Source organism: Gadus morhua, chromosome 8 (assembly GCF_902167405.1).
Source record: "Gadus morhua chromosome 8, gadMor3.0, whole genome shotgun sequence".
Lineage (NCBI taxonomy): Eukaryota > Metazoa > Chordata > Actinopteri > Gadiformes > Gadidae > Gadus > Gadus morhua.
Genome location: NC_044055.1, coordinates 25,835,511 through 25,848,775, shown reverse-complemented (window position 1 = coordinate 25,848,775; position 13,265 = coordinate 25,835,511). Strand labels below are relative to the sequence as shown.

Genomic DNA, 13,265 nt, shown 5'->3' with positions numbered 1-13,265 from the left:
TAGGATTAGCTACATTTCCCCCTCTTCGAAAAAGAAAAGTGTCTATTGTGAATTATCAAACCTGTTCCTTCTCCAGCTCTAGGCTCCTCTGCTTCTGCCTCCTCCTCCTCCTCCCTTCTTTTTTCTACCACAAAAACATAAAATCTATATTAAACCCCCCCTTGGTAGGATTAGCTACATTTCCCCCTCTTCGAAAAATAAAAGTGTCTATTGTGAATTATCAAACCTGTTCCTTCTCCAGCTCTAGGCTCCTCTGCTCTCCTTCCTGCTTCCTCGCCATGATTATCCTGCTCTATATGAAGAAAACAACGGCATTATGGTTTTGTTAGAATGAGCAGACAGTGAAGTAGGCCTACTGTCAAGTTATGTTTTTTTTCATATAAAATAAGAGCGATGACATTCAACCACCAGATGCCGTGATCACACGATTTGGGGGCATGCATCACATTTACAGACATCCCAACCTGCAAAAATTAATTTCAGGGAGGTATTCCCCCCCTAGGTCTACGTATTTCTGTTGTGGTCCCTAAAAGTTATAAAAGCAAAAATATGTAGATTACTTTTACTATTTATTATATGCTGCTACTACTATCCTGTTTATGTTAACTGCTTTTATTTGTATTCCATTGCAACTTTAAAATGTCTTTCTTTTTTGGGGGCACTCTCCCTGTGCCATGGTGCCCCTGTACACTGAACTGATTCATTTGTTTCGGGAGAAGAGATAAAAGCCCGCCCACACTGAAAATTGATTGGTTGATTTACCGAAACCGGCCAATCAGGATGCTCCTGAAGCACACACGCACACTGCCTCACACACGCACAGTCTCTAGGTCCCTCTCCCTCTCTGTCGCGCGCGCTACACAGATGCGAACGCAGTTTGAAGAAATCAAATCTGACATTAACTTTATGAATGTATGAAAAGTCTAACCTGACGTTGGCTACTAGCAGCTAGCTGCCTGGCGTAAGGCTAGTTAACAAGAAAAAAACCGTAAGCTCCAAACTATACCTGTTTGAACTGTTAAATGTTACACAAAAAAAAAACAGTCTAGTTCCGATGCCAATATTTTAGGCTGTTGTACGGGTTTTATAGAATATTGTAATAAAATTCAGGCGGTGATTTAAGTTTAGACATGACTAGGCTAGTCCTATATAAAAACATTGACATCCCCACAATTGTTTTATACCTCAGAATTGTTTGTTTGGTTGTATTGTAAATTAGGCTTATAGGCTGTAATCAGATAGCCTCAAAGTTTTGAAGATTTTAACAGTCTAAAAGCTGAACTGACAATTACGTCGCAGAGTCAGCTGAGCTCTGACAATGAGGGTATGTTCACGAAGTCCGGCAGTTTGGCTGTCAGTGTTTGATCGTGATTAAAAAAAAGTACACATTCAAAATGCACCCCATCTATCTTCAAGATTGAACAACTATGTACAATTGAACAACTATACTGGCTAATGTAGGGTGAAGATGAAAAGCAAAAAAACAGGGATTAGAGCAGAAGCTTTGGCAAGCGGCCCTGCGTTGCTAAGTAACGAACACCTTTACTGAGCGCAGAGCACAAGTAAGCGCATTATCATAACATCCTTAACTGTGTTGTTATCGCCTCTGTCCAGAGATTACACCTTTGGTGACATATCATAAGTATTCTTGCCTTACCTTCGGTGGTACTTTTTGTCCTCTTAAAGCCGAAGTAGTCCCTCAGATCAAGCTGTCCTTGTCGCTTATTGTTGGCCATGTTGCTGATATCACCTGCTGCGCTGCTATCACTGACGCTGAATGACGTGACATATGTGCACGAGCCCCTCGTCCACAGTATTTTAGCGGCTAAAATACTGTGGATGAGGGGCACGTGACGTGCACATATAAAATGTAGAATGTTGAAAATTAAATAGTGGCAATATTTCAACATTAATTGATCCAATAACAGGGGATGGGAAGGGGGGATGGCCGTTTCATAAGGGGGATGGTTTTGACCATTTTAATACCTAAGGGGGATGCCATCCCCCCCCATCCCCCCTCAACTCGACTACTGGATGTGGTGCACTAAATAGGGTGCACGCCATTTTGTAGGGTGTTCGAATTCTCAGTGGTCCACTATATAGTGGACTTAAAATAGGGTACATACGATGTACCCTACATGTTACTCCCGTGTACCACAATGCAATGGGGTCGTGTTTTCCCGGAGGAGAAGAAGAAGCTGAATAACCGCGAAAACGAATACATTTAATAATGGAGTCTCCGGCTTTCGTTTAGAAATGTCAACAATTTATTTGGGATTTAACATGGAATATTTAACATTCAAAATTAATAAAACAAGGAGATGTAACATTCAACATCAATACAACCTCGTGAGTGCCCGGTTTGTTTACATGATGTTGGCGCATCTGTCTGCGTCACACAAATACCCGGCGCATTTACTGACGCAAATGACGTTTAGAAATCTTAAGTGTGGTGTCCGAATTCTCGTTTGTTCGTTCCCTAAATGGTGCACTATATCATGAACACTATATAGGGAATAGTGAGTGAGTGGATAGGGAACGATATCGAACACAGCTCCTGTTGGCGTTTCTCACCCACCGAAAAGTGTCACCCCAGGGGGCACTGCTGCATATTTTCTGCAATATGCTCTAGTTTGAAGCGTAGACAGGCATGACAAAAACATACATAAAACATAAGATCCCCCCCCCCAACCATTTACCTTTTTATTAAAGATGCTTAATAAATACATTTGATTGATTTGATTAGCATTTTACAGACCCATACAATGGATAGGGCGTTTAGCACGGTCCTTCACCGTTGCTTCTTTACCCATAAAAAGCTACAGTCAGTGTTAAATTACGCTGATTTACCTTTGAGCATTTCCTATTATAGGCTACTGTGTAAAATGCTGTTTAGAATTAATGTTAGCATCAAGAAAAGGAAGACCCACAGGAGATCTTATGTTTTTATTATAATGCACACGTACATGTTGCAGAAAATGTTCAACAGCGCACCCTGGGGTCCCACTTTTCGTTGAGGCGCAGAATTCGGTGTAACACCGGTAATGAATGTTTCTGAAAGACGGCATACCGATGTAACTAATTACTAAGGAATAAAATGTATGCAAATCTGTCTGGTACGTTTTATGAAGAATACGTTTCCAAAAAGTATCCATGTATCCAATGTTGACAACGTGACATATGGCTAAGCTAACAACATAAACAAGAGGAGATAGGAAAGGAATTTAACTGCGTGTTTGAGTTCAGAAGGGCCAAACGTGTGGCTACACACAGCCCTACAAAAGTCGTCAAGATTGAAAAAGAAAAAAATATTTGTTGCACAGCTGAACGCTGTATCACATCCTGAGGTTTTCTCAATTCACAACACGCATTGCATCAAAATGCATTCCATTCCATTCATCATTCCATCATTTCTCTCTCTTGAGGATTTCTACAATAGACACTGCCTTAGGAGAGCTCATAGCATCCTGAGAGACTCATCCCACCCAGCATGGGCGGAGCTTGGGGGTGGCTTTCGGGACTGAAGCCCCAAATCTCACGTCAAAAGCCCCAGATCTTTTTTAAGCTTTTGAAGTTATGACAACCCTGACATATTCCCTCATGTTTCGACTGGTAGTGATTTTCACCTCTTGAAATTGATTTATTTTCATTTCGAAAGAAACAACACATGGAAGCAATGGAAAATGCCATCTCTCGTTCGGTTGTTTAGAACGGTTTCCAGGACAACGTGACGTTTTCTAACCATCACGTCTCTCAGGAGTCTTGTTAAAGTAGCCTCAGGGTGTGCAACTAACATGGACATTAGAAATTATTTTTCTAAACCAACATCCAGTGATACCGTAGCAGCAGCAGCCCCTGCCAATGACCTGTCAAATGTTTCAGGTCAGTGAAAAATCACCTTGATGCGCGCTGGCCGGCAGCAGTTGTGCTGGTGCTAGGCTGCTATAATTACTCCTTTTACACAAAATAGATTGCCAGCGTTGTTTAAAATGTCAGAAATCCGTTTTTCTGATTGCGATTCTATCTCAGCCAATATTGCACAGTGTTGTGTGCTACCAAATGTTACCTTAAATTAAATGTTGAGGTCCACTGAATATCATGGAAGAGGTAAAAAATATCCATGTCTGACACATCGGTTATTTTAAACTCAAACTTTATTAACGATTTAGATAAGAAATGTACAGTTATCGCTTTGCTGCATTCGCTGTTTGACCAGCAGCCAACATGTTAACGATGTTACCGACGATGAGTGGCTGGTGCTAGACTCTCTTGTTTACTTTCAGCTTGCGTCCATATCCACGTTCATTGAACTTTGACCCCTTTTTAAATGAGTTCCAACAGAGTGATAGATGTAGCCTGGCACCGCCCACCTACCTACTTCCGCTCAAATTTCATTTCACTTCAGTACTAGGTCTGGGTCTGCTTAATATGAATGCGTTCCATGGAAACCAGATTTATGGCGGTCCAATCAGCGAACAGAGGGAGTGGCTGAGAACGATGACGTCTAGGTCGCACGCCAGTCAGAGGAAGACAATGGAGAAGTATACGAGAGAAGCTATTCGGTCTGTTGTGGGATCGCTGCCGAAAATCGATCAATTAAAGCCGGAGCAAGAACCAGCTTTGCTGAGTTTTGTTGGTGGCCATGATGTTGTGGCGCTTCTCCCTACCGGGTTCGGGAAAAGTTTGATTTCCCAGCTGGTTCCGTTAGTGGTGAAGGAGTTAGTTAAGGCGAACGCTAGCAATGCTAACCCAATAGTTGTTGTCGTCTCCCCTCTTGTTGCACTTATGGTGGACCAAGTGAAGGAGATTTTAATTATCATCAGTGATGTTTTTGGGGATATTGATGGGGATCTGCAATATGATTCAGAAGTATTTAACTGACCAAGATCTTTATTGCATTAACTACTTTGACAATGTTGATGATGATGTTGAAGATGCACTCATGAGCCATGTCAGTAGCTCTGAGTCTGAACAGTAAATATGGTGATGCTTGTGATCAGGGCCCCGTTTCCCGAAAGCATCTTTAGCCTAAGTGGATCGCAGAGTGGGTCGTACGAGCATCGTACAGTTTTCACACCGTTTCCCGAAAGCATCTTTGGTAACGAACGTCTTGAAAACGCTCGTAGCTAACGAGTGCTCCAGGGTACTCGTAGGACGCTAAGAGCCTCGTTAGCCTACTATAGCCTCAGTGGCGTAACCAGCGGACATTCCTAGTATTGGATGCGTTTTATTATAACACATTGGTAATGGTGTATCACATGCGTCTGAGCCTAATGTGGGCCATTATGTTCTTAGTTTGAGAGAGACAGTCCAGGAAATGTTTGAGCAGGCAGGGCACTTAAAATGTGCGAGAGAAAGTGGGGGAGATTTGTGCAGACTGACATAGGCTACTCATAAAATAGCCTAAAATAATGTAAAAAAAATAAATACAAAATAATAAATATTAATTATAAAAAAAATTAAATAAATGCAAAGGAGCAGGCAAAAGGCTGGGATATGGTGGTGATTGGTCACGTTGACGGGAATGTTTAGTGACATGTGGGAGGGTGGAGGGGGTTAAAAAAAAGTCTCAATCACTCTTCGACGTGCATGAAAACCAGCCGCGTAGTTATGAGGGAGGCCGTCTTCACACCGATCTTCCTCGTCGTCATCGTCCTCAATGTCCTCCGGTTCAACCAAAGCTACCTGCAATGTTGTGCAACATAGCGGTCACACATATCACAGCGCATGACTTGGCGGGCGAAAACTGGAGCCCTCCGCTGGACTTGTGAAGGCATCTAAAGCGCAACTTCCACCTTCCGATCGTGCGCTCAGGATTAGGACTGATATATATGTCGGCCTAGGCGTAATCAATTGTGTTTTAATATCTTTAGCATTCATATTATTGCAATCTATTCTTTTCGTAGGCTACTCTGCGGTTGGCCTTGATGGGGAGATATTTTAACCCTTTTTAACCCCATTTTCCTCAGACATTCCTGCGTCTCCCCCTGCGTCATAGCCCGTTTCAGCACCATGTCAGTAGACAGGTACAATCCCACGATCGTCGTGAGTGCAGCGAATGCGCGTTCACGTTAAGAGGAGTTTCGGGAAACGCTCCAAAGAAATTATCGATGGTTCGAAAGATCCATCGAGAGAATGATCTTACGAGCGAAGATCCATCGATATCGGGAAACGGGGCCCAGAACACTTAAACCCTCTGTGTACTTCTGCAGGATCATGGGCCGTTTCTCAATTCCTAGCACGCGTACTACGGACTCGATGGCTGCATCCGAATACCTAGTACATACTATTTCTGTCTAGTGTCTACTATGGCAAGCCGAGTGTGCCACAATTCGACTTCAATTAAACGCGTTCTGAAACGCCAGCACGCGTGCCCAGAACGCGTTTTGGTTTTCCAAAACGCGTTCCGGCGTTTCAGCGCGCGCGCCCAGAACGCGTTCCGGCGTTTCAGCGCGCGCGCCCAGCGTTTCAGCGCGCGCGCCCAGAACGCGTTCTGGCATTTCAGCGCGCGCGCCAAGAACGCGTTCCGGCATTTCTGCGCGCGCGCTCAGAACGCATATTAGCATATTAACAGCACGCGTGCTGTTAATATGCTAATGCGCTCCTCCCCTCAATTTTCTCAGCCAATAGATTTGAGCCGTTTTCACCCAATCATATGCTAGGGCAAACACACAGACAACATCAGTAGAGACCAGGGCCCCGTTTCCCGAAAGCGTCGTTAGCCTAAGTGGATCGTGAAGTGCGTCGAAAGGGCATCGTAGAGTTTTCACCGCGTTTCCCGAAAGCATCGTGGGGAACGAACGTCTTGAAAACGCTCGTAGCTAACGAGTACTCCAGGGGTGCTCGTAGGTACTCGTAGGACTCTAAGAGAATCGTCAGCTATAGCCTCAGTGGCGACACCATCGGACATTCCGTCTATTGGATGCGTTTTAGTAAAACGCATTGCGCCTTTATGTTCTTAGTTTGGTAATTAATAAAGATTATTAATTAATTTATTAATAAAGATGTTAAAATGGCCAAAATAAAACGGGACAGTCCAGAAAATGTTTGCGCAGGCAGGGCACTCAAAATGTGTGAGAGAAAGTGGGGGGATTTGTGCAGACTGACATAGGCTACTCATAAAACGTAGCATAAAATAATGTACAAAATAAAACACAATTAAAAAAATTAAAAATAAAGAAATAAAATAAATTATAAAAAACAAGCAAAGGAGCAGGCAAAAGGCTGGGATATGGTGGGGATTGGTCACGTTGACGGGAATGTTTAGTGACATGTGGGAGGGTGGAGGGGGTTAAAAAAAAGTCTCAATCACTCTTCGACGCGCATGAAAACCAGCCGCGTAGTTATGAGGGAGGCCGTCCTCACACCGATCTTCCTCGTCGTCATCGTCCTCAGCGTCCTCCGGTTCAAGCAATGCCACCCCAGCCTTAGCTGCAATGTTGTGCAACATAGCCGTCACACATATCACGGCGCATGACTTGGCCGGCGAAAACTGGAGCCCTCCGCCTGACTTGTGAAGGCATCTAAAGCGCAACTTCCACCTCCCGATCGTGCGCTCAACGATGCACCGGGCCAGACGGTGGGCTTCGTTGTATTCCTCATCAATACATACCTTACCCTATTTCCGGAGGGGCTTTTATAGCCAATCAAATTATCAATCAAGGAAACCCTTATGCGGAATCAGATTAAGTCGGCTCTCTTTGCTGCGCAAAGCATGTTTCAGAAATCAGCCCATTAAGATAAATGTAGTTGTCACACAAGCTATTTTTAATTTTTTGTCATATGGAATTATTTCAGGGGGGAAAATGCCGTGAAACGCACAGTGCATTCAGGATTAGGACTGATATATGTCGGTTTAAGCCTAATCAATTGTGTTTTAATGTCTTTAGCATTCATATAATTGCAGTCTATTTTTTTCGTAGGCTACTCTGCTGTTGTCCTTGATGGGGATATATTTTAACCCTTTTTAACACAATTTTCCTGCGACATTCCTGCGTCTCCCCCTCCTACAGAGCCCATTTAAGCACCGTGTCAGTAGACAGTTACAATCCTACGACGTCGTGAGTGCAGCGAATGCGCGTTCACGTTAAGAGGAGTTTCGGGAAACGCTCCAAAGAAATTATCGATGGATCGCAAGATCCATGGGGAGAATGATCGTACGAGCGAAGATCCATCGTTATCGGGAAACGGGGCCCAGAGCTCTTCTTTCGCGAATCAGTTTCTCTCACTCCTAATCAGGAGATTGTCGGCAGGTGCTGGTTGGACCGGGACCGCAGTGTATAGAGCCTGCCCAGACAGGCTTCTCCCTCCTCCCGGCATTTGATTTCTGCTGTTTGTTTGTAACACATGGACTGATGTTCACTTAATAACAATATAGTAATAACATACTAACTAACTAATATAAATATATGATTAATATATTCCTCACCATGACCTGACGTGTAGACACTGTGAAAAAGAAATAGGAAAAAGGTGACCAAAACGTTTCACTAAATTAAAGGCTATGAGTGAGTTTGTAGGTGAGTTACAAATGTATCAAGAGTAGAGGCCAGTTTAATGTGAAAAGGGATGGTTAAATGGTAAATGTTGTGAATATTTTGGGGGCAATTTTGGCTGCAATATTTTCTGCATTTATATAGGCTATACACCAACTATTTATGTAATGTGACAGGAGCAGGATGGAAGTCTTCCTAAAGGGCTTGGTCTGTTGGGTACCAATACCTACCAGTTGGTTACCAATAGTATCAGTTGTAGTAGTATCTATCTCCTCACCTCCCTATATTATATATATATATATATATATATATATATATATATATATATATATATATATATATATATATATATATATATAGTTTTTTCTATCTGTCTCATTCCAACTGATGAAGTGAATTATACCTCGTCTTATAGGCTACTACCACGTACAGGCTAAAACCTGCAACTGCATGTTAATACTTCAGACGGACTTATTTACTTCTAATGGAATTTTAACTCTAACTTCTGAACTCTTTTATTGTTTTTATTGTACTCAGAAGACGAATAAGCTGACTCATGTAATGCTGTAATAAATAAATGTAATAAACGATACGCTATAAATAAAAGTATTTTTTAATGATGTTATCATAGTTGCCACGGCACTTACCATACACAATGTTCGGTCAAGTAGCTTAGATAGTGTATAGTCAAAGTGTATGTACTTGTAGTGTTCACCACCTCCACATTAACCACCTAATTTGAAACATCTTAACATCTTTCGACTTTAAGAACGACACAACAGAAAAGATTCGCGAAAGAAGAGCTCTGGTCTCGACTGATGTTGTCTGTGTGTTTGCCCTAGCATATGATTGGGTGAAAACGGCTCAAATCTATTGGCTGAGAAAATTGAGGGGAGGAACGCATTAGCATATTAACAGCACGCGTGCTGTTAATATGCTAATATGCGTTCTGAGCGCGCGCGCAGAAATGCCGGAACGCGTTCTTGGCGCGCGCGCTGAAATGCCAAAACGCGTTCTGAGCGCGCGCGCTGAAACGCTGGGCGTATGGCAAGCCGAGTGTGCCACAATTCGACTTCAATTAAACGCGTTCTGAAACGCCAGCACGCGTGCCCAGAACGCGTTTTGGTTTTCCAGAACGCGTTCCGGCGTTTCAGCGCGCGCGCCCAGAACGCGTTCCGGCGTTTCAGCGCGCGCGCCTAGCGTTTCAGCGCGCGCGCCCAGAACGCGTTCTGGCATTTCAGCGCGCGCGCCAAGAACGCGTTCCGGCATTTCTGCGCGCGCGCTCAGAACGCATATTAGCATATTAACAGCACGCGTGCTGTTAATATGCTAATGCGCTCCTCCCCTCAATTTTCTCAGCCAATAGATTTGAGCCGTTTTCACCTAATCATATGCTAGGGCAAACACACAGACAACATCAGTCGAGACCAGAGCTCTTCTTTCGCGAATCTTTTCTGTTGTGTCGTTCTTAAAGTCGAAAGATGTTAAGATGTTTCAAATTAGGTGGTTAATGTGGAGGTGGTGAACACTACAAGTACATACACTTTGACTATACACTATCTAAGCTACTTGACTTGAGTTAATCCTTGTAATGTGGACAGCAGTCTGATTTATGGTTTTATGGTAATCTTACGCATATGCATAGTTGTGGCCTATGTATTATGTACAATGTGTAAAGATGAACTTCACACCTTAGTCACACATCAGTTGACCAATCACAAGTCAGCTGGATGGATGGGCAGTGCCCTAGCTTGAGACAAAGACCAGATTTGTATAAATCACATTACTTTTGAAAAACTGACCCTGAAGTCCTTGATATTGTCTCTTCTCTATTGGCCTCTGCGGGAGTGTGTGTGTGTGTGTGTGTGTTTTTAAATATATATCTGGTTGTGATTCGTTTAATTTGGTTTACCTGGTTACATTTAAGTTTATTCGTAACTGTTCTTAATGGAGTCAGATGAATCTGTAGTTTCTCCTATTCTTCTCCATTGTTCAGAACTGAAGTATTTTTAAGCTTTAAGTTTCTATTTACAGAGGTGATGGACTTGGTGGGGACTTGATGTCCCTTATTGAGACTACGGTAATAGTAACATTATGATGATTATTAATAAATAGCATCTCAAGTCTGTCAGTCTCTCTCCAACAGGCTGTGTATATTTTGGTCTGTCTCTTTCCCCCAAGCCTGCAGATAGAGCTGTCCGGATGGGCAGGTACTGAATCAAAGGAAGGCCTAATTGGGCAGACTTTAAAGCCTCTTGCTGAGCATGCTGCTCTCTGGCTCTGCTTGCTGCTCCGGCCTGTTGTTACACAGGGCTGGCTGCAGCTTTTTTCTCCTTTACTGGTTTTTGACTTGTATAACAGTGTGGTCTTCTCTGTCAGTTGTACCTGTGTGGCCACATGCTGCTCTGGGTGTAGTAGTACCAGATAGGTTAAATGTAGAGAAAGAATTTCCACAACGGCTTAATAAAGTACACTATTATTGTATTTTTTCTATTACATTTTATATATTCTATATATATATAGTTTTTTCTATCTGTCTCATTCCAACTGATGAAGTGAATTATACCTCGTCTTATAGGCTACTACCACGTACAGGCTAAAACCTGCAACTGCATGTTAATACTTCAGACGGACTTATTTACTTCTAATGGAATTTTAACTCTAACTTCTGAACTCTTTTATTGTTTTTATTGTACTCAGAAGACGAATAAGCTGACTCATGTAATGCTGTAATAAATAAATGTAATAAACAATACGCTATAAATAAAAGTATTTTTTAATTATGTTATCATAGTTGCCACGGCACTTACCATACACAATGTTCGGTCAAGTAGCTTAGATAGTGTATAGTCAAAGTGTATGTACTTGTAGTGTTCACCACCTCCACATTAACCACCTAATTTGAAACATCTTAACATCTTTCGACTTTAAGAACGACACAACAGAAAAGATTCGCGAAAGAAGAGCTCTGGTCTCGACTGATGTTGTCTGTGTGTTTGCCCTAGCATATGATTAGGTGAAAACGGCTCAAATCTATTGGCTGAGAAAATTGAGGGGAGGAGCGCATTAGCATATTAACAGCACGCGTGCTGTTAATATGCTAATATGCGTTCTGAGCGCGCGCGCAGAAATGCCGGAACGCGTTCTTGGCGCGCGCGCTGAAATGCCAGAACGCGTTCTGGGCGCGCGCGCTGAAACGCTGGGCGCGCGCGCTGAAACGCCGGAACGCGTTCTGGGCGCGCGCGCTGAAACGCCGGAACGCGTTCTGGAAAACCAAAACGCGTTCTGGGCACGCGTGCTGGCGTTTCAGAACGCGTTTAATTGAAGTCGAATTGTGGCACACTCGGCTTGCCATATGGGCGCGCGCGCAGAAACGCCGGGACGCGTTCTGGGCGCGCGCGCTGAAACGCCGGAACGCGTTCTGGAAAACCAAAACGCGTTCTGGGCACGCGTGCTGGCGTTTCAGAACGCGTTTAATTGAAGTCGAATTGTGGCACACTCGGCTTGCCATAGTCTACTACTTGACCATACTACACTTGACTGTGTAGTACGGTCTACATACATGCGTAGAACGCCTCCGAACGCCGCCGAAACTCCACCGGATGTTTGGAGATGACGTATCTCCCCCCAGATGGCGGCAAAATGTACCTGTTTTCCGTCTTGTTATCGTTGCTATTAAATAAAAAAATGTCTCTTTCTACGCGAATGGCTCTTGAAATGGATATCTCTGCTAGAAGGCGTCGTCGTCGGTCATCTCGTAGAGCGACTTACCGGCAGGTTATGTTGTATATATGTGGACATTTGGTAAGTCATTTTTTTGGAATAATAAATACATTTACAGTTATTTGTTACTCCGTGAAAAAGACGATTGAAGTTAATTTTTCCTTTTTTATTGAACACACACACACACACACACACACACACACACACACACACACACACACACACACACACACACACACACACACACACACACACACACACACACACACACACACACACACACACACACACACACACACACACACACACACACACACACACACACACACACACAAATAAAAAGCCGCTGTTGGTGGTGTCGGGTCAGCCATCTCTTCTTCGTTTGTTACCAGACTCCGGTTGCATTGTGGGATAGCGTAGTGTGGTCCGTGGTTCACTTTGGCGGTAGTATGCATTCGGAAACGATTTCCGTACTACAGAATGCATACTGGGTATTCGGACGCGCTAGATTTTTCGCATACTACAAAATGCATACTATATAGTATGCAAGTACGAGTATTCGGATGCAGCCGATGACTTGCAAGTACGTACTTGGCAAGTCCGTACTTCAAGCACAGACTTGCGAGCCCGCGAGTACGTACCTGCAATTGGAACAGCAGCGGACTCGATGACGTCACCACCTCGGCTCGTCCGTTAACTGTGCTACGGCCTCATTTCGGCATATACTACTGAACAATATAAACAAATGATATAAAACAAAATCCCAGCCTCTTTCATTTTCAAATAGTATGTAAATATTCTGAATGAATAAAAATGTAAAAGATATGCGTGTCCTGTCATGTGTACAAGCTATACACACACGACTTTATATATATATGTTTATATATTATCTTACATTATTATTATTATTATTATATTATATATTATTATATTCGTGAAACAATATAATAATATAATAGCTTACAATTAATAGCTTATAGATAATAGCTTACAGTTGTGCGTCTTCTCCATGTTGTCCGCCATTGTACTGCTGCGAGTGCGAAATGC

The 13,265-nt window shown here is 43.0% G+C and overlaps 1 long non-coding RNA gene across 1 annotated transcript; it reads right to left on the bottom strand.

Annotated features, from left to right (window-relative positions):
• Window positions 1-226: 226 nt before the first annotated feature.
• On the bottom strand, window positions 227-1,762 carry LOC115548495 (uncharacterized). Its single transcript, XR_003977596.1, has 2 exons — window positions 1,658-1,762; window positions 227-292 (listed from the first exon to the last, which is right to left on the bottom strand). It is a non-coding gene; the product is annotated as an uncharacterized LOC115548495 (long non-coding RNA).
• Window positions 1,763-13,265: the final 11,503 nt, after the last annotated feature.